Genomic DNA, 23,552 nt, shown 5'->3' with positions numbered 1-23,552 from the left:
ATCCCCAGAAACACTACATTCCAGAATACTTTACTCTGAAGAACTTCCTGCGAATCTGAATTCATTACCTTTACCTTCCAGATACCGATACATAGGATCCCATAATTAACATAAAAATACCATAAGTCTTGACCTTTTTTCCAATGAAAACACAGTCTCTAACCACATACACAATCCTTGAGATACCCGATTGTTTCCTGCAGAATCTTGAACACATTAGAACCATTCTCGAAAGTCATTCACTCTTATTCAAACCACAAATTACCTGACCTAACGAACAGAACCACCCGTGCCTCATTGGCACTCCGACACCGCAAAAAATGAAATCCTAATCCCAAGACAACCCAGCAACTTCCTGCTCTATGCGCCGAGCATTCTTCACCAATAACACTCTAGAAATTCCGCGATTCTCATACCCTATGAAGCATAGTATAACCTTTGTCGAAATTTTCCTTTACTCTAGCCATAGCTAACTCACTCGCGCGCCCCAAACTGGAACCAACATAGCACCTAACCGTGCAGTCGACTGCTCACAGCAGACTCCCCCACTTGGCTCGAAGCCACAGATCAAGATACACTCAATATCTCATAACACTTTTACTTTATTGATGCCACAATACCATAGTGAGATAATACTCAAATCATTCATAAGTTGTGAAAACACAGGTCATCCAGTACTGTAAATCTTCTGCGAATCTCGCATTCATCCCCGCAACAGTTAAGCCCACTCTCTTAAGCAATCCGAAATCTCAAATTTCAACCCGTACCCTTCCATTACACATGAGATCTTCTAACATACACATAAGGATCACACCACTTCGGAACACTCCGCAGGGAATAACCCACCTGCTTCGCCTCAGTATAACATTTTCGTATACCTTCCACCGTCATATACATTACACAGCCACTTAGTCTTCCTGAGTCTGAACTCATACCGCAACATGACATTTACTTCACTCCCATCTAGGAGACACGAAAAGATTCTTCACGCGCCCATAACTCGGAGCTACACATCCAATCACAATGGAATCATACACTTAATAGTTCATTTATCATCCCGCAGGCCTTCTTCGTCACTTCCAAGTTACATAGATACATCCCGCAGTACTAACATACTCATCACATAGCTATGCAACCATCACTTCCACTAATAGGGACACTGCCGAACAGATAAGTTCAAAACATTTACTCACACAATCAGCACCTCAATGCTCAAGCCATAGGCAAAGATCCGGCCCCAAGTCCTCCAGACTGGCCCAACATCAAAACATCTCGCCCCTTGATCGGGGAATCACAAGCCATTAAGGCACATCTGATACTGAGCGCTCATGCGCGCATACAAACGCGTGGAAGTAATTTCAAGAGTTTCTTTTCAAGCTGAATAGAGGACGCACGATAAGAATTCAAGAATGTGAAGCTTCCTAAAGGTTCTGCAGCCTCTCGAGGATAAATACAGATGTCTCCATACCGATCCGCGAGACTCTACTAAACCTGCTCATGACTCGTGAGACCTAGTAACCTAGACTCTGATACCAACTTGTCACGACCCAAACCCCGCACTGGTCGTGATGGCGCCTCTCGTGAAGATGAGGCTAGCCAACTAACCCACTCGTCTTTTTCAAAAATAGTTAAACATAAATAAACAGCGTATGTCACGACCCAAATCCACTACGGGTCGTGATGGCGCCGGACACCGTTGTCAGGCAAGCCAACTAAATTATCAATTAAATTCTCTTTTAATACCTTTGAAAATCTAAGAGTTTTCCTTCCATTTTTCATATATAAAACAATCTCTGTTTCAATTCAAATTAAGAAATAACTATTAACACACATCTTTCGAAAAACCATCCCAGAACCCGGAGTCACAAGTGCATGAGCAACTACTGATAAGGAAAATAAATTACAATGTCTGTCCGAAATACAGTGGACAGAAAATAAATAAATAAAGTACTGGAAGGGAACTACACTAGCTGCGGGTCGCCTCGAACAATGCAGTTCACCTAGTCCCCAAATCATCCGAGCTGCTATCAAATGTAAAATATACCCGTGCAACAAAAATGCACAGAAGTGTAGTATGAGTACGTAATCAACGTGTACTCAGTGAGTATCCCGCCTAACCCCGAAGAGGTAGAGATGAGATGGTCAACCTGGACACTCACTAGCGGTCCAATAATAATATACTAAACGTGTGAGGAAATCATGGATTCATATAATATGTTCTAATTCACAAAGCTGTAAAATAGGTAAACACCTTTTAACAATTAACAAAGGACTTTCAAGATTTTACTTTTCTTCATTTAATCAGTTCATCTCAAGCCATGAAAGGCAATGTCATTGTTTAGGATTCCTCATGCATCAATATATAAAAGATATCATGCGCAAATCATACCGAGGCGACGACCCGATCCAACAGAAAGTAAATGTGCACTTGCCGAGGGTCGACAGTGCGCCTATAGATGCATCTATTTCTGCCGAGGCGTTCGGCCCATTCCAAAATAAACACATATCCTGCTCGCGAATCGTACATGCGACGCAGGTACACATAGAGATACATGCTCAATCAATCAAGTAAGGACTTATCAGGGAGTGTTTATCAAAATATATCCAGCTTTCTTTTAACAAGTTTTAAGAAGTAAGGTTAAATCCCTTTAGAAATTCATTTACAAATTCCATGTGATATAAGCGACTTAAGCTATCAAAGAGTTTATAATTAATCCACGTATTCATGCTTTTGGGTCCTAGACTACCCGGATAATAGCATACTAGTAGCTACGCACGGACTCTTGTCACCTCGTGCGTACGTAGCCCCCACAAATAGGAGCACATAACCAATTAAACTCACCTATGGGGTAAATTCCCCCTCACAAGATTAGAAAGGAGACTCACCTCGCTCCGAAGACTCATAACCGGCATTCTACATTCTTCCGAAGGCTTGAACCGACGCACAATGCACCAAAACTAGCCAATTAACGACAAACTAATGAGAACATGCTCAAATACTTGTTAGAAATTCAAATTATACAGATTCCCAACTCCGCTTAGTGAAATGACCAAAATACCCTCGGGCCTACGTGCCCGGATTCCAAAATTTCTCGAAGAAAAAGGTTACCCATGACCTTAGGAACTCAAATATATGATTTTCTCCTAATTCCATACTCAAAATCGTGGTCAAATTCGAAGAAATGTAAATTCCTAGGTTTTCCACCAAAACCCCAAATTTCCATAATTTCCTTGCCTAAATCCATGTATAAACCTTGTATTTAACTCAAAGCTAGCATAAATTACTTACCTCATGACAAGTGACGAAAATGGCATCTCCAAGCTGCTCCCCATCGACTCCAATGGAAGAAAAATGGGGTTGAAATGAACTCAACCCCGAACTTAAAACATCTCACTGCCCCAGCTGCTTCCGCTTCTGCGGAAATAGTTCCGCTTCTGCGGATGTTGCTTCTGCGACTTTTCGCCGCTTCTGCGGCTTTGGGCAAAAGGAAGCTGACCGCTTCTGCGGTCTGGGGGCCGCTTAAGCGGAACCGCTTCTGCGGTCCCTGGGCCGCTTCTGCGGTTTCCTTGGACCTGGCCCCCATCCGTTTCTGCGAGCTTTTGACCGCATCTGCGGTCCCGCTTCTACGGTCCAAAAATCGCAGATGCAGTTATGACAGAAGCAGCAAATCTCAAGCCTTCCCAAATTCCAATTTTGATCCGTTAACCACCCGGAATCCACCCGAGGCCCCCGGGACCCCGACCAATCATACCAACCAATCCCAAAATACATTACGGACTTGCTCGAGGCCTCAAATCCCATCAAACAATCTCTGTTTCAATTCAAATTAAGAAATAACTATTAACACACATCTTTCGAAAAACATCCCAGAACCCGGTGTCACAAGTGCATGAGCAACTACTGATAAGGAAAATAAATTACAATGTCTGTCCGAAATACAGTGGACAGAAAATAAATAAATAAAGTACTAGAAGGGAACTACACTAGCTGCGGGTCGCCTCGAACAATGCAGCTAACTTAGTCCCCAAATCATCCGAGTTGCTATCTAATGTAAAATATACCTGTGCAACAAAAATGCACAGAAGTGTAGTATGAGTACGTAATCAACGTGTACTCAGTGAGTATCTCGCCTAACCCCGAAGAGGTAGAGACGAGATGGTCAACCTGGACACTCACTAGAGGTCCAATAATAATATACTAAACGTGTGAGGAAATCATTGATTCATATAGCATGTTCTAATTCACAAAGCTGTAAAACAGGTAAACACCTTTTAACAAGACATTCAAGATTTTACTTTTCTTCATTTAATCAGTTCATCTCAAGCCATGAAAGGCAATGTCATCGATTAGGATTCCTCATGCATCAATATATAAAAGATATCATGCGCAAATCATACCGAGGCGACGGCCCGATCCAACAGAAAGTAAATGTGCACTTGCAGAGGGTCGAAGGCGCGCCTATAGATGCATCTATTTTCTGCCGAGGCGTCCGACCCGTTCCAAAATAAACACATATCCTGCTCGCGAATCATACATGCGACGCAGGTACACATAGAGATACATGCTCAATCAATCAAGTAAGGACTTATCAGGGAGTGTTTATCAAAATATATCCAGCTTTCTTTTAACAAGTTTTAAGAAGTAAGGTTAAATCCCTTTCGAAATTCATTTACAAATTCCATGTGATATAAGCGATTTAAGCTATCAAAGAGTTTACAATTAATCCAGTATTCATGCTTTTGGGTCCTAGACTACCCGGACAATAGCATACTAGTAGCTACGCACGGAATCTCGTCACCTCGTGCGTACGTAGCCCCCACAAATAGGAGCACATAACCAATTAAACTCACCTATGGGGTAAATTCCCCCTTACAAGATTAGAAAGGAGACTCACCTCGCTCCGAAGACTCATAACCGGCATTCTACATTCTTCCGAAGGCTTGAACCGACGCACAACGCACCAAAACTAGCCAATTAACGACAAACTAATGAGAACATGCTCAAATACTTGTTAGAAATTCAAATTATACAGATTCCCAACTCCACTTAGTGAAATGACCAAAATACCCTCGGGCCTACGTGCCCGAATTCCGAAATTTCTCGAAGAAAAAGGTTACCCATGACCTTAGGAACTCAAATATATGATTTTCTCCTAATTCCATACTCAAAATCGTGGTCAAATTCGAAGAAATGTAAATTCCTAGGTTTTCCGTCAAAACCCCAAATTTCCATAATTTCTTTGCCTAAATCCATGTATAAACCTTGTATTTAACTCAAAGCTAGCATAAATTACTTACCTCATGACAAGTGACGAAAATGGCATCTCCAAGCTGCTCCCCATTGACTCCAATTGAAGAAAAATGGGGTTGAAATGAACTCAACCCCAAACTTAAAACATCTCACTGCCCCAGCTGCTTCCACTTCTGCAGAAATAGTTCCGCTTCTGCTACTTTTCGCCGCTTCTGCGGCTTTGGGCAAAAGGAAGCTGACCGCTTCTGCGGTCTCGGGGCCGCTTAAGCGGAACCGCTTCTGCGGTCCCTGGGCCGCTTCTGCGGTTTCCTTGGACCTGGCCCCCTTCCGCTTCTGCGAGCTTTTGACCGCATCTGCGGTCCCGCTTCTGCGGTCCAAGAACCGCAGATGCGGTTATGACAGAAGCAGCAAATCTCAAGCCTTTCCAAATTCTATTTTTGATCCGTTAACCACCCGGAATCCACCCGAGGCCCCCGGGACCCCGACCAATCATACCAACCAATCCCAAAACACGTTACGGACTTGCTCGAGGCCTCAGATCCCATCGAACATTGCTAAAATCATGGATCAACCCCCAATCCAAGCTTTATGAACTTTAGAACTTCCAACTTCTACTTTCGATGCTTAAACCTGTCAAATCGCGTTCGATTGACCTCAAATTTTGCACGCAAGTCATATTTGACATTACGGACCTACTGCAACTTCCGGAATCGGATTCCGACACCGATATCAAAAAGTCAACCTCCGGTCAAACTTCTCAAAAATCTTCAAATTTCCATCCTTAGCCAAATGGCTCCAAAATGTCCTACGGACCTCCGAATTCACTTCCGATCGCGCCCCCAACTCCAGAGTCACCATAGGGAGCTATTCACAGTCTCGGAATTCCAAACGGACATTGATAACTCTGAAATGCACTTCGAACCAAATTTATGAAATTCCTTCTAAAATGCTAACTTCCACAATAGGCGCCAAAACACTCCCGGGTTATCCAAAACCCGAACCGGACATATGCCCAAGTCTGAAATCATCATACGAACCTGCTGGAACCTTTGGATCCTGATTCCGAGGTTGTTTACTCAAAATTCCAATCCTAGCTCATTCTTTAAACTTTAAGCTTCTGAAATGAAAATTCCCTTTCTAAATTAACTTTGAACTTCCTGAAACTTAATTCCGACCATGCGTACAAGTCAAAATACCTGAAATGATGCTGTTCATGGCATCCGACTGCTGAACGGAGTGCTAGGACTCAAAACGACCGGTCGGGTCGTTACAACGTAAATATGACTTAATAGTATTAATCAGCGGAAAGCCAACCCAACACAGCCCTAACCGGGGTGTCACAAGTCACGAGCATCTATCAGAATGTAAATCCACTACAGGGTCTAAAATGTACAAAACCGGAATAATGAGCAAAAGAGAGAGACATGGTGCTGCGAACGCTGACAGTCACCTCCTTAACTCATATAACTCTGCCTTTGATCGGCCCAAAACCCGCTACCGAGTGAATAGATACCTGCATCTGCACACGAGGTGTAGGGAGTAAAGTGAGTACTCCAACTCAGTGAGTAATAAAGGTAAATAACAACTGAGCAGTATGAAATCATGTAAAGCAACCGACATGTGTATAGAAGCAGGGTACAATCCTTTGAGAAAAACAGTGAAGCTGTGAAATCTTTGAAAATCTCTTGGCTCAGTTTAAATCTCTTTTTAAAATGATCTTTCCAACAGTTACGAAATGATTTCAAAACAGTTAGTGCCGATAAGCACAGAAAAACCGCCCCTCGGGTACAAATATCACAGTATAACAGGTAAAAAGGCAAGTAAATATGCAAGATGAGCACATAAAAGTTCGCCTCTCGGGCAATATCTCAAAACAGTACCAGCCCCTCGGGCTCACTCTCAGAAACACTCTCAGCCCCTCGGGCTCTATCTCTCAGATCACTCTCAGAACAGTATCATATAGTAACCGCTGCGGCGTGCAGTCAGATCCACAACTCGCTGCGGCGGGCAGCCCGGTCCATATATCGTCGACGACGCTCACTGGGGGTGTGCGGATTCCGGGAGCGGCCCCTTACGGCCCAAGCGCAATATCAAGCCACCTCGTGGCATATAAAATAAGTCTTGAAAGCCTTCTCACATCACACACGAGGCCTGAAAGCCTCCTCACATCATTCATAAGGTCTGAAAGCCTCCTCACATCACTCACAAGGCCTGAAAGCCTCCTCACGTCACTCAAGCCACCTCGTGGCACATAAAGTATCTCAGGCCCTCAGCCTCATATCACTCAGCATATCCTCACATATGGCCCTCGGCCTCACTCAGTCCGAAAATCATCACAAGCCCCTCGGGCATTTATAAAACAGTAGTTCTCAGCCCAAAATATCATTTAGAAATATCATTTACGTTTCAAATCTGAGTAAAATTGGCTGAGTTTGTAAAACTGTAAATATCAACAGGACTGAGTTCAAATAATACGTCAAAACAGTGAGTAAACAATGATAAAATTCCCGAAGGTTCAAATAATTGGCACGAAGCCCAAATATGGCAATCGGCCCAAATCATGATAATAACAAATAAGTTTCAGTCAAATACGCGGTAAAATCATCAATCGAGACGGACCAAGTCACAATCCCTAACGGTGCTCTACCCCACGCTCGCTATCCGGCGTGCAAGTCACCTCAATATAGCACTACAACGTGCAAATCCGGGGTTTCAAACCCTCAGGACATCATTTACAATCATTACTCACCTCAAGCCGGCCAAAATCCTAGCTCGCTATGCCCTTGCAAAACCCGATCGAATACGTTACAATAGGCTAAGGGAACATAACCCAATCGAAAAGACTCGAAAAATATCGAAATTCACGAAATTTGCAAAACCCGAGCCCCGGGCCCACTTCTCAAAAATCAGAAAATTTAACATCATCGAATTCCTTATCTCGCCACGAGTCTATACATACCAAAACTCCCAAATACGAGCCCAAATGACCCATCAAATCCCACTTTGAAATATCAAATTCCAAGCCCTAGCTTTTCCCCCTTTTTGATGAATTTCCATAAATTTCTATGTTAATTCTACCATTAAATCATGTATTTAGGTCATATAATCTCACCTCCAATCACACCCAGTCGAAATCACCTTCAATTCCCGTCCAAAAGCTCTTAAGTTTGCTAAAAAATGGTGGAAAAATGCCTTAGCTCGCGGAACAAAATGAACCTTTAAAACCCTTTCTGTCCAGCCCTTTTCGCATCTGCGATCACTGTACCACATATGTGGTTACCGCTTCTGCGGTTACCGCTTCTGCGGTATTTCCTCCGCTTCTGCGAAAATATACTATTGCGCTCAGGACCGCTTTTGCGGTCTAAATTCGCTTCTGCGGACACCTGCCCGCTTTTGCGGAACACCCAATGGCCCTTATCCGCTTCTGCGGTCCACACGCCGCATCTGCGGCATCGCAGATGCGGCTCCAAGCTCGCATCTGCGGAAAGGCAACTCCTTAAGGAAATTCGCACCTGCGACCCCATCGCAGATGCGGAAATACCAGATACCAGCAACTTCAGAAATGCCACAAGTCCAACATTCACCCCGATAGCCATCTGAAATCACCCCGAGGCCCCCGGGACCTCAACCAAAAGTGCCAACCCATCCTAAAACATCATTCAAACGTGATCCAATCATCAAAACACCACAAACAACACCAAATCCATCAAATTACATCTGATTCAAGCCTAAGTTCTTCTAAAACTTTCGAAATACACATTTGATCAAAAATCCGACCAAAACACCTCCGAATGACCTGAAATTTTGCACACACATCCCAAATCACCTAAGGAAGCTACATAAACTCTCAGAATTCCATTCCGACCCTCGGATCAAAATCTCACCTATCAATCGGAATTCGCCAAAATACTAACTTCGCCAATTCAAGCCTTATTCTACACCGGACATCCAAAATCACTTCAGATCACACTCCTAAGTCACAAATCATCTAACGAAGCTAACCAATTCGTAAAAGCTCCGATCCGAGCTCATATACAGATAAGTCAACTCTCGGTCAAACCTTTCAATTCAAAGCTTTCAACTGAAACTGTTCTTTCAAATTCATTCCAATTCTTCCTGAAATCCAAAACCAACGATCTACATTAGTCATAATGCATAACACGGGGCAAGTCATGCCCGAGAACTGGCGATCAAGGTGCAAAAGCTCAAAACGACCAGTCGGGTCGTTACATCCTCCCTCACTTAAACACACGTTCGTCCTCAAACGTACCCAAAGCTGTTCTAAAAGCCAACCAATCGCTGAATCACCTTACCATGCATATACCCTGGGGTGATCCCACGTCACCCTATCTCATATAGGTCCGATAACACATTTTAACTAAAATCACACAATCCGGTCTAGACCATAAGTCATAGAACCACATTTCACTTTCCGAAATCACACACAAGGTTAGAACCTCACATCTATACTCTGAATAATCTCGAGCCAGCTGTAATAACCCATACCTGCAACCTCAGGTGTAATTACATGATATACGACATAACTCAAACACTCGAAACGATAACTTCTATTCACAGTAGCTGCACATAACAACCGAATATCGATAGGAAACCTCTTATCAACTAAAGTCTCATTCCAACACTTTCACATACTGCCAATGATAAAGGAAACACGCAACAATCATAACCATTTCTTAGGTCAACCATTCATGAAGTCACTTCCTTTTTTTTTTGGCTAATACCGCAGCAGATTTCCGAGTCTAACCTCGATGAAGTAGTGAAGAGGCTATGACAAGACACTCACTATAAAATTGTACGAATAATAGCCAGAAAAATAACAACAATATAGAGAAACGGATAACTACACAACATAGGGAATAAAAAAAAATTAACAGATGGCCCCAGAATAACATCACATCACCACCTCATCACACAATAGAGTAATGGAACGTACAACCAAGAATAACCTACATAACATCCTTTCCGTTGCGACGCGCAACCCGATCTACTATATCAATACCAATATTGTTTCGGCTTACAATCCGATACACATATATAATAATACTGTTACGGCCTGCAACCCGATCCACATATATAATAATACTGTTACAGCGTGCAACCGATCCACATATATAATAATAATATTGCAGTGTGAAACACGATCCAATATATCAGTAACAACCAAATAAGGCGAATCTCACAACATAACAAAAGAAGGGACCTAAAACGTATAATCCTCTAGGGCAATCTGAGGTAACACAATAGAGTGAAACATGAAACAAGTAAATGCAATAAGGCAAGTAAAGGCATGAAATAGTAGAGCATCCATCTAATACATGCGAGAACATATAACCAGCAAAGGCGAAAAATAAATAAAGGCATGAATAAATGAAAGCATGTAACAAATAAAGACATATAACAAGTGAAGGAATGTATATAACAAGTAAAGACATGTGTCAAGTAAAAGCACATAACAAGTAAAAATATGGAATAAATAAAGACATGGTATAATAAAGCCATACAATAAAGTAGTACACCCTGCATGCTTGAACTCATAAACAACGTATACACACCAGTCACCTTGTATATATAGATCATATTGACCAAGAACAAGAAGCAAACAAGAACAACTTATCTAAAAATACTGTGTCGTGCTAAGCCACTGCCTTGAAAGCGATTTCGGCTCGACTGAGTGCAAATCAATAAGACCGGTCGCTCCCCAAGGTTCCACAACACCTGCGGACCCATGCACTCGTGTGACACGTACTTATCTTTTTAGGTCATTTGCTTTCACTTCTACTTTAATTGTCAGTTCACCTCCGTCTTTTTAGGTCATTTGCTTTCGCTTCTAATTTAATTGTCAATTCTCCTCCTTCGGTCTTTCTATTGTCTCAATTGCATCTTAATCTCTCTAACTATATTTCTCATCTCTCTCTCTCTCTTACTATTTTCAATTTTACTATTCTTGTTTTACTTTAAGAAATTTTCAATTTTGGCTCGAGTTTAGCGTTGGCGATATTGTATTCCGACTGACAGGCAAAAGTTTATTCTTTGGGGATTTTCCGTCTTCTCCTCCAATTTGTTAGACGATATTGGTTGCATGACTGCTAACTTTAGAATCTCTGATGCCTATTTTAGAATTAATTGTGCATTTCTTTCTTGGCGAAAAAATGCTCTCAAAGGCAGCTGAAGAAATTTATGAAACGCCTTTAATCAAGGTATGTATTAAACGAATTGTACATTTTATCTTTAAAAATTTCAATACCAGTTGATGCGTTTATATATAAATATTTGTTAGCATTATTGAGTGTCGCTTAATCTGTAGATGAAGAGAGTTTAAATTTCTTAAAGATTTACCCTTTAGTCGATCATTTATCCATATATTTTTTGCTAATATAATAGTGAAACAAATTCTGCTATTTGACGGCTTTGCATTCCTTAGCTACTTTGAAATTCTTTGGTATCTGAGGATTAGTGGGATATAGATTGTACTATTAGTAATTTTAGAGGAAGAATGCAGTAGAGACCACTTTCCACCTATCCCAACAAATATAATTGAATGATGAATGAAAACTCTACAAAGGTTACCTAAAAAAACCTTCAGCAACAGCAACAACAACACCAAGGCAAACGGACTAATTAAATAGGGAGAAAAAGATAGAGAAAGAGAGCATGATCTTTGTGGGATGACTTTTAACTGTTCTGCAAAAGAATTGAAATGCTGAATACAATTTCTATCATGACCTGTGAATATTATATTCCCGAAATAGGATTACTGAACCAGGTAATCTTCATAGCTTGATTCATGTTAACTGTATTCTTCTATTTTACTGATATTCTTTTTGACAATAAAAAGTTGTGAACTCATTGGTTATAAAAAAAAAAAAAAGGGTTGTGAACTCACTAATGGATCCTTTCCTTCTCGACCTTTTTACTTGTTCTCTGTACGTCCTACGACTTGATAGTAAGTTTGTACCATTTATTTCAAAAAGTACTGACTACGGAGAAGGCTGAAAACTGGCTCTTTAATATTTGAATATATTAATATTTATTTGAGGTTAGCTATTTGTTCTTGTTGCTGCCTCTGCTTCCACTAAAATCTCATGTATGTTATTTTCAACTTTCTTCTCTTGTTATTTTGTATCTGAAGAAATTTAATTCTTTCATTTACAGATGCAAGTCCTGTCAGTTAGTCATGTCCAAGAATAACTCGAAGATAGAATATTAGTGGAGAGATTTCAACAACATATATGCAAGACCATCGATTTTATCTTAGGTAGAAAAGCAACATACATTTTCAACGAGTTGGATTTGAATTTTCAAGCGAGAGGCTAAAATTGATCTACCTACTGTTTTCTTGATAAAAAAGAAATCTAAAAAGGTCAACCTACAGTTTACCATATTTATATGTATTGTACTTCTGGCCTTTAATCGTAACTATCCAATATTTCATCTTTGCGATGTACTAATCTATTAGCTTCTTATCTTTTGCTTTGTTTGGTGATACATGTGTAACATATATATTTTCTCTTCCTCCCCGTTTTTATTCAATATAAAAGAGGAGTACAAAATGCAGAAGAGTTGGCATCCCAAACTCTCTGTTCCTATAGAGGCGGAACATGCTCCAACCAATACATATGTAGGTCATCAAATTGTTTCACAAAAGGGAGATAGGGAGTGAGAGATCTTCCTTATGCTACAAAAAGGAAAATCAAAGAACATCAAAATTATATAGTCTAAGCAGGTGTCGATCCATGTTAACCTTCCCTTGGGAGATGTTGAAAGATTGTATACAGGTGATGGCGCTACAATATAAACCACAATTAGATAAATTGTCTGCCACTTTGTTACTTTCTCAGTGTGATTCACCTTTGTCTCATCAAATAGCTCTATCTTGCTTCTTTTGTCTTTCACTTTATTTTGTAATCTCCAGGGTATACTAGATGTATTTGTTAACCACTGGACCAGCATCAGGATGTACTGTGATTACAAAATGTCCAAAAACCATAAAGAAATACTCACTAAGAGTTGCCATTACTCCAAACAAAACGCAAGAAATAACAGAACTCAAAATGCAGAATAAAAGTTGGGTTAAAAAGGAAGATTGATATATAAACAGCACGTAAATAAACGAAAAGAAAAGAATAATGGTTTTTCCTTTTTTTTCTGGATATAGGACTTTTGAGTTTTATCTAGTGGCAATGGTGGATGGCCTACTAATTCTTTTCAGTTTTCAACTATAGTAGTAGTAATTTATTTTTCCCCTATGTCTATGGCCTATGATTTGTATCTATGTGGGGTTACTATTTTCTACCATTATGGAAGACTTTAATTTCCTTACAGAAAAAGATATCGATTTCTCTCAATTCAGTTGCACCTAAAAACCGACTAAAAGTGAATCCATGTTTCTAAAGCGAAGAAAAATTCTAGGAGAGTCGAATGTATGAAGCTCAAGCACTTCTCCAAAGTAAAAATAGCATCACTTACAATGTTACATCCACTTTTCTTAAAATACTTGCTACTATATTTTGGAAAAAATAATATAACTTACGGTGTTAAACTCCACCACTGTGATGATCCAAAATATCATCACTTGCTTTAAAAACAAATTTAGTGTTCCGAAGCCTAAAAATTTCCTTTTTACCTCACCTCAATTTGCGTGCGTGGTCCAAACCTATATCCGGAAAGCCTTCTATGTGAAAATATGAGAAATAGAAATTTCTAGAGTTAAAAATTTGATTATGGTTGACTTTGGTCAACATTTTTAACAAACGGACCCGGATCCGTGTTCCGACGATCCCGAGAGGTCCGCATTAAAATATGGGACTTGGGCGTATGCCCGGAAATGGATTCCGAGGTCCAAAGCCTTAGAAATCAATATTTGAAAGAAATTGTTTCGTTGAATTATCTAAGAAATGAAGAAAAGAATTAATATTTGAAACTATTGGTATCAGGCCCGTATTTTGGTTCCGGAGCCCGATACAAACTTGTTATAGTATTTAAATGATAATTGTGAAATTTGGTGAAAAATGAAGTTTATTTGACGTGAGTTGGACTTCCGGTTGAAGAGTTATGAACTTTAAGTGTTCTTGATGAAAATGATGAGTTTTGAGGTTTAATTCATGGTTTTACATATTATTTTGATGATGTGATTGCACGAGTAGGTCTATATGATGTTTTTGAGTTAGTATGCATATTTGGTTTGGAGTCCCCAGGGTTCGAGTGAGTTCCGGGATGTTTTAGACTTAGAACAAAGCTGTTGCAGGTCCAGAGAGGTTGCAGATCTCTGAACCAGCCTTTGCGGCCACACTCGATTTTGTGCGGTCCGTGGTGGGGACTTTGCGGCCGCACTCGATTTTGTGCGGTCCGCAATGAGCTTCGCGGCCGCAGTCCTTTTTGTGCGGTCCGCCGAGAGGGTCTGAGAGGGGTATATATAAACGGGACTTTCAGTTATTTTTCACTTTTCAAAACCCTAAAAATGTAAGAGGCGATTTTCCAAACACTCTTTCTTCTCCAAAATATTAGTAAGTGATTTCTAACTCATTTTCTTTACTCCTTAACTTCTTTTTACAAGATTTCATCCTAGAATCTAGGGTTTTCATGTTGGAATTGGGAATTTTGGGTAAAACCTAAGAATATTGGAATTTGGGGATTAAGACCTCAAATTGAGGTCGGATTCTAAAACAAATTACATATTCGGGCTCGGGGGTGAATGGGTAATCGGGTTTTGGTCCGAATTTCGGGTTTGGACCAAGCGGGCCCGGGGTCGATTTTTGACTTTTTGGGGAAAATTTTAGAAAACTTATTTTCATTATTAGAATTGATTCATTTAGCATTCATTGATATAGTTAAGTAACTTGTGGCTAGATACAAGCGACTTGGTTGTCGAATCAAGAGGTAAACCGGTAATTGAGGCTTGAATTGTGTTCGTGGCATCGAGTTAAATGTTTGGTCTAACCTTATCTTGAGGGATTAGGAGTTGTGTCCTATTTTCTATGTGTTAATTGTTGAGTACGACGTATAGGCATGGTGACGAGTATCTATACGTTGGTGTCAAGCATGCACGTGAGTCCGGTATTATGATTATTATGACTCTGTTTATATTGTTCATGCCTTTTGTGATGATTTCTGTTGTTGGACAAAGTTGTGGAAGTAATAGTGATATTTGAACATTGAGGAGCGTTGGCTCAAGTCGTATAATGAATTGTGAAAATACATTTGGCAATTGAACCTTATAGAGAATTGACTCAAGTTGTGAAGTGAGTTGTGAAGTAAAAGTGAAAAGAGAAGAGAATTATTATTTTGTCTCCCTTGCCGGGATGTTGTTTCTATTAGTGCTATCTCCCTTGCCGGTATGTTGATGCTTTTGTTATTGTTCCATTGCCGGGATTCTTTTGTAACTATATTTATTCCCCTGCCCTATTGCTTGTATTGTTGTTTGGGTGAGGATGAGTGTTAAAGCACGAAGGGTGATGCCGTGTATTGTTTTGGTGAGAGAGTGTTAAAGCACGAAGGGTGATGCCGTGTATGATTTATGTGAGAAAGAGTGTAAAGCATGAAGGGTGATGCCGTGCCGCACGATGTACCATTCCGTGCCGATTATATTGATTTTATCGTGAGGATGAGAGTAAAAACACGAAGGGTTATGCTGTGCAGTTTTTATTGATTCTTATGGTGAGGACGAGAGTAAAAACACGAAGGGTGATGCCGTGCACTTGTTTGATTTCTGATTCTTGTTGATAATTGAGTTATGGTGTTCCTTATATTTACCTGCTGTCCTTCTGTTATCATTTGATGTTTCCCCGCAGCATGTTCCTACCTCCCATCCTTAAATGTACATACCTGCTACTATCTTTCTGCTGTATATGAAATAACTACACAGGTTTATTTGGTAGTCTGGTCCTAGCCTCGTGACCACTTCGCCGAGGTTAGGCTAGGAGCTTACCAGCACATGGGTTTGGTTGTGCTGATACTACACTCTGCCCTTTTTTGTGCTGATCCCAGTGCTATAGATTTCGAACCGCGGTGAGATTGCTGCTTCTTGATCATCAGGCGACCCGAGGTAGTCTTGCAGGTGTTTGCAGGCCTTGGCGTCTCCTTCTATCTATTATTCCTGTTTCTTTCATGTATTTCCAGAGACAGTATTGTGTTATTTCTTTCAGACCTTTATTTGTAGTACTCATATACAGTCTGTGAAGTTGTGAGACCAGTCTTGGGTAGATTGTTATGGAATGATATTGGTAGTATTATTAAAACTTGAAATTCAGTCTTCTGCTTATTAAATTCTATTATTTATTAAATTTTGGTTCTAAGTTGTTACCGGATAAAAATAGAAACAAGGTAAATAATTCAATTGGTTGGCTTGCCTACCTTTCACTAGTAGGCGCCTTCACGACTCCCGAGGGTGAGAACTCCGGGTCGTGACAAGTTGGTAGCAGAGCTCTAGGTTACATAGGTCTCACAACTCACAGACAAGCTTAGTAGAGCCTGATGGATCGGTACGTAGACGTCTGTATTTATCCCCCAGAGTCTACAGAGTTAGGAAAAACTTCACATCTATTCTTTCCTGTCGTGCGGTTTGGTTTCCCAATGCTAATTGAATTTCCACTCTGTTCTTTCGCAGATGCCGAGAACACACGCTTCCTCATCCGCTGATCAGCAGCCCGAGCACCCTGCAACAGCTCCCACGAGGGGCAGAGGGCGAGGCCGAGGCCGAGGCTGTGCTAGAGGCCGAGGTAGAGGCAGAGCTCAGCCCAGAGCAGCAGCCCCAGTGGCGGAGCCTCAGGTCGAGTTTGACGGGGAGGTTTCGGCCCAGGAAGGACCAGCGCAGGTCCCAGAGGGGTTCATTGCTACCCCAGTACTCCAGGATGCTCTGGTCCGTCTAGTGGGCCTTATGGAGAGTGTCACCCGGACAGGTTTGCTTCCGGTAGCACCAGCTGTCTCTCAGGCTCGAGGAGGAGCCCAGACTCCCACTACTCGCACTCCGGAGCAGGTGGCTCCCCAGTTTCAGACTCCAGCAGCTCAGCCAGTTGGAGCAGTCCAGCCGGGTGTGGTAGCCCAGACCGGTGACGGAGCAGCTACGACTGTCGATGCCTTGTGGAGATTGGATAGGTTTACCAAGCTCTTCACTACCACTTTTAGCGGTGCATCTTCTGAGGATCCCCAGGATTATTTAGACAGCTGTTACGAGGTTCTCAGGAACATGGGGATAGTGGAGACCAATGGGGTCGACTTTGCTACTTTTCACTTATCTGGATCCGCCAAGACTTGGTGGAGAGATTATTGTTTGGCTAGACGAGTTGGGTCACCAGCTCTAACTTGGGATCAATTTTCACAGCTATTCTTGGAGAAGTTTATTCCCGTCACTCAGAGAGAGATCTATCGAAGGCAGTTTAAGCGTCTCCAGCAGGGTTCCATGACTGTTACTCAGTACTAGACCAGGTTTATTGATTTGGCCCGTCATGCTCTACTTATACTTCCCACTAAGAGAGAGAGAGAGAGAGAGAGTGAGGAGGTTCATTGAGGGGCTCATTCAGCCCATTTGACTTCAGATGGCTAAGAAGACGGGGAGTGAGATTTCCTTTCAGGAGGCGGCCAATGTGGCCAGGAGAGTTGAGATAGTTTTATCGCAGGGAGGTGGTCAGGGGTCTGACAAGAGGCCTCGTCATTCAGGCAGGTTCAGTGCCGCCTCGTTTGGAGGCAGGGATTCGTATGGTAGAGGCCATCCTCCTCGGCCTTTTCAGTTAGCACTTCAGATTTCTCACGGTGCTTCAGGTGGCCGTGGTTCTCACATGCGATATTCTGATCATCAGACCTACAGTGCACCGCCAGCTCCTATCAGTGCATCGCCACTCCAGAGTTTTCGGGGTGGTCATTCAGGTCGTCAGGGACAGCAGTCTCAGCAGCCGAGGACTTGTTATACTTGTGGTGATATGGGTCACATTGCTAGATTTTGTTCTCGAGCATCGAGCAGCTCTCAACATCCGGGTTCCCGTGCCATGGTTTAGGCACCGAATGTTCCACAGCCCACCCAGCCAGTTAGAGGTGGAGGTAGAGATGCTAGAGGTGGAGGTAGAGGTGTTAGAGGTGGAGCTCAGACCGCTAGAGGTGGAGGCCAGCCAGCACAGGCCGTCCCAGAGAGGTAGTCCAGGGTGGTGGGCCCCAACCCCGATGTTATGCTCTTCCAGCTAGGCTTGAGGCTGAGGCTTCCGATGCAGTTATCACAGGTACGGTTCTGGTTTATAGTAGGGATGCTTCAGTGCTATTTGATCTAGGGTCTACATACTCTTATGTGTTATCTTATTTTGCGCGGTATCTGGTCATGCCTAGTGATTCTTTTAGTGCTCCTGTTTATGTGTCTACACCAGTGGGTGATTCTATTGTAGTAGATCATGTTCATCGTTGTTGCGTAGTTGTGATTGGGGGTCTTGAGACCCGAGTAGACTTGTTACTACTGGACATGGTTGATTTTGATGTCATATTGGGGATGGACTGGTTATCACCTTACCACGCTATCTTGGATTGTCATTCCAAGACTGTGACGTTAGCCTTGCCGGGTCTACCTCGTCTTGAGTGGAGAGGGACTCCCGGTCATTCTACCCGTAGCGTTATCTCATATATGAAGGCTCGACGTATGGTCGAAAAGGGGTGTTTAGCCTATTTAGCATATGTTCGTGATTCTAGCGCTGAGGTCCCTTATATTGATTCTGTGCCTGTAGTTCATGAGTTCCCTGAGGTATTTCCTTCAGACCTGCCGGGTATGCCACCTGACAAGGATATTTACTTTTGCATTGATTTGGCCCCGGGCACTCAGCCCATTTCTATTCCGTTGTATCGTATGGCCCTGCCTGAGTTGAAAGAGTTGAAGGAGCAGTTGCAAGACTTGCTTAATAAGGGCTTCATTAGGCCCAGTGTCACGCCTTGGGGTGCGCCGGTGTTGTTTGTCAAGAAGAAGGACGGATCAATGAGAATATGTATAGATTACCGGCAATTGAACAAGGTTACAATCAAGAATAAGTATCCATTGCCGAGGATCGATGATTTGCTCGACCAGCTTCAGGGCGCCCAAGTGTTTTCTAAGATCGACTTGAGATCGGGCTACCATCAGTTGAGGATAAGGGCATCCGATGTCCCTAAGACAGCTTTTCGCACTTGGTACGGGCATTATGAATTCTTGGTGATGTCATTCGGGTTGACAAATGCCCCAGCAGCTTTCATGGATCTGATGAACCGAGTGTTCAGGCCTTACTTGGATTCGTTCGTGATAGTCTTCATTGATGATATTTGGATTTATTCCCACAGCCGGGAGGAGCATGAGCACCATCTAAGAGTGGTTCTTCAGATTTTGAGAGATAGTCAGTTGTATGCTAAGTTATCGAAGTGTGAGTTTTGGTTGAGTTCAGTTGTATTCTTGAGTCATGTGGTATCAGCAGAGGGTATTCAGGTAGATCCGAAGAAGATAGAGGCAGTCAAGGACTGGCCTCGACCCACATCAGCTACAGAGATCCGGAGTTTCTTGGGATTGGCAGGATATTATCGTCGGTTTGTGGAGGGGTTTTCCTCTATTGTAGCTCGATGACTAGGTTGACCTAGAAGGGTGCCCAGTTCAGGTGGTCGGACGAGTGTGAGGCGAGCTTTCAGAAGCTCAAGACAGCTTTGAGTACGACGCCAGTGTTGGTTTTGCCCACAGGTTCAGGGCCATATACAGTTTATTGTGATGCATCTCGTATTGGACTTGGTACGGTATTGATGCAGGATGGCAAGGTCATTGCTTATGCTTCGCGTCAGTTGAAGATTCATGAGAAGAACTATCTAATCCATGATTTGGAGTTAGCATCCATTGTCCACGCGCTGAAGATTTGGAGGCATTATCTGTATGGCGTGGCATGTGAGGTGTTGACAGATCACAAGAGTTTGCAATACTTATTCAAGTAGAAGGAGCTAAATTTGAGGCAGAGAAGGTGGTTGGAGCTGTTAAAAGACTATGACATCACCATCTTATATCATCCGGGAAAGGCCAATGTGGTGGCCGATGCTTTGAGTAGGAAGTCAGCCAGTATGGGCAGTCTTGCGTATATTGCGGTCGGTGAGAGACTGCTTGCTTTGGGTGTTCAGGCTTTGGCCAATCAGTTCGTGAGGTTGGATGTTTATGAGCCCAGCCGTGTATTAGCTTGCATAATTGCTCGCTCTTCTTTATTGGAGCGTATCCGAGATCGGCAGTATGATGATCCTCATTTGTGTGTCCTCAAAGACACGGTGCAGCACGGAGGTGCCAAGCAGGTTACATTAGGAGATAATAGAGTTTTGAGGCTGCAGGGTCGAGTTTGTGTGCCTAATGTGGATGGGCTCCGGGAGTTGATTTTAGAGGAGGCCCATAGTTCTCGGTACTCTATTCATCCGATCGCCGCTAAGATGTATCAGGATTTGCGGCAGCGTTATTGGTGGAGGAGAATGAAGAAGAACATTGTTGCATATGTGGCGCGGTGTTTGAATTGTCAGCAGGTTAAGTACGAGCATCAGAGGCCTGGTGGTTTGTTCCAAAAGATTGAGATTCCTGAGTGGAAGTGGGAGCGTATCACTATGGACTTCGTTGTTGGACTCCCACGGACTCAAAGAAAGTTCGATCCAGTGTGGGTATTGTTGATAGGCTGACCAAGTCAGTACATTTCATTCCTGTGGCAGTCTCCTATTCTTCCGAGAGGTTAGCTGAGGTCTACATCCGGGAGATTGTTTGCCTTCATGGTGTGCCCGTGTCTATCATTTCGGACCGAGGTACGCAGTTTACCTCACATTTCTAGAGAGCAGTTCAGCGAGAGTTGGGCACACGGGTTGAGTTGAGCACAGGGTTTCATCCTCATACGGACGGGCAGTCCGAGCGGACTATTCAAATTTTGGAGGATATGCTCTGAGCTTATGTCATTGACTTTGGAGGCTCGTGGGATCAGTTCTTGCCTTTAGCAGAGTTTGCCTACAACAACAGCTACCAGTCGAGTATCCAGATGACTCCTTATGAGGCTTTATATGGTAGGCGCTGTCGGTCGCCGGTTGGATGGTTTGAGCCGGGAGAGGCTCGGTTGTTGGGTACGGATGTAGTACTTGATGCCTTGGACAAGGTCAGGATCATTCAGGACAGGCTTCATACAGCTCAGTCCAGGCAAAAGAGTTATGCCGACCGTAAGGTTCGTGATTTGGCATTCATGGTCGGTGAGCGAGTGTTGCTTCGGGTGTCGCCTATGAAGGGCGTGATGAGATTTGGAAAGAAGGGCGAGCTTAGCCCTAGGTTCATTGGCCCTTTTGAGATTCTTGATCAAGTGGGGGAAGTGGCTTACAGGCTTGCGTTGCCGCCGAGCTTATCAGCCGTGCATCCAGTGTTTCATGTGTCCATGCTGCAGAAGTATCACGGCAATCCATACCACGTGTTGGACTTTACCACTGTCCAGTTGGACAAGGACTTGTCATATGAGGAGGAGCCGGTAGCTATTCTAGACCGGCAGGTTCGTCAGTTGAGATCGAAGAGTTTCCCTTCTGTTCGTGTTCAGTGGAGAGGTCAGCCTGCTGAGGCATCGACCTGGGAGTCCGAGTCCAATATGCGGAGCCGTTATCCCCATCTTTTTTCCGACTCAGGTACTTTCTTTTTATGTCTGTTCGAGGACGAACGGTTGTTTCAGAGGTGGAGGATGTGATGACCTTTTTAGAAACAAATTCAGTGTTCCGAGGCCTAAAACCTCATTTTTACACCTCGATTTGCGTGGTCCGGACCTATATCCGGAAAGCCTTCTATGTAAAAATATGAGAAATAGAAATTTTTAGAGTTAAAAATTTAATTATGGTTGACTTTGGTCAATATTTTGAGCAAACAGACCCGGATCCGTGTTCCGATGATCCTGGGAGGTCCGTAGTAAAATATGGGACTTGGACGTATGCCCGGAAATGAATTCTGAGGTCCCAAGCGTTAGAAATAAATTACTGAAAGAAATTGTTTAGCTGAATTATCTAAGAAATGAAGAAAAGAATTAATTTTTGAAACCATTGGTATGGAGCCCGTATTTTGGTTCCGGAGCCCGGTACAAACTTGTTATAGTATTAAATGATAACTGTGAAATATGGTGAAAAATGGAGTTTATTTGACGTGAGTTGGACTTCCGGTTCAAGAGTTATGAACTTTAAGTGTTCTTGATGAAAATGATGAGTTTTGAGGTTTAATTCATGGTATTACATGTTATTTTGATGATGTGATCGCACGAGTAGGTCTATATGATGTTTTTCAGTTAGTATGCATATTTGGTTTGGAGTCCCGAGGGCTCGGGTGAGTTTCGAGTAGGTTCCGGGATGTTTTAGACTTAGAACATAGCTGTTGCAGGTCCAGAGAGGTTGCAGATCTCTGAACCAGCCTTTGCGGCCGCAATCGATTTTGTGCGGTCCGTGGTGGGGACTCTGCGGCAGCACTCAATTTTGTGCAGTCCGTGGTGAGCTCCGCGGCCGCAGTCCTTTTTGTGCGGTCCGTGGAGAGGGTCTGAGAGGGGTATATTTAAATGGGACTTTCAGTTATTTTTCACTTTTCAAAATCCTAAAAACGTAAGAGGCGATTTTTCAAACACTCTTTCTTCTCCAAAACATTAGTAAGTAATTTCTAACTCATTTTCTTTACTCCTGAACTTCTTTTTACAAGATTTCATCTTAGAAGCTAGGGTTTTCGTGTAGGAATTGGGAATTTTGGGTAAAACCTAAGAATATTGGAATTTGAGGATTTAGACCTCAAATAGAGGTCGGATTCCAAATCCAATTACATATCCGGGCTCGAGGGTGAATGGGTTTTGGTCCGCATTTCGGGTTTGGACCAAGTGGGCCCGGGGTCGATTTTTGACTTTTTGGGGAAAACATTAGAATACTTATTTCCATGCATTAGAATTGATTCATTTAGTATTCATTGATATAGTTAAGTAACTTGTGGCTAGATACAAGCGAGTTGGTGGTGGAATCAAGAGGTAAAGCGGTAATTGAGGCTTGGACTGTGTTCGTGGCATCGAGGTAAGTGTTTGGTCTAACCTTAGCTTGATGGATTAGGAGTTGTGTCCTTTTTGCTATGTGTTATTTGTTGAGTATGACGTATAGGCATGGTGACGAGTATCTATACGTTGGTGTCAAGCATGCCCGTGAGTCTTATATTATGATTATTATGACTCCGTTTGTATTGTTCATGCCTTTTTGTGATGATTTCTGTTGTTGGGCAAAGTTGTGGATGTAATAGTGATATTTGAACATTGAGGAGTGTTGGCTCAAGTCGTATAATGAATTGTGAAAA

This window comes from Nicotiana attenuata, chromosome 10 (genome assembly GCF_001879085.1).
Source record: "Nicotiana attenuata strain UT chromosome 10, NIATTr2, whole genome shotgun sequence".
Lineage (NCBI taxonomy): Eukaryota > Viridiplantae > Streptophyta > Magnoliopsida > Solanales > Solanaceae > Nicotiana > Nicotiana attenuata.
The sequence above is the reverse complement of the archived record's forward strand: the minus strand, read 5'-3'. Positions refer to the sequence as shown.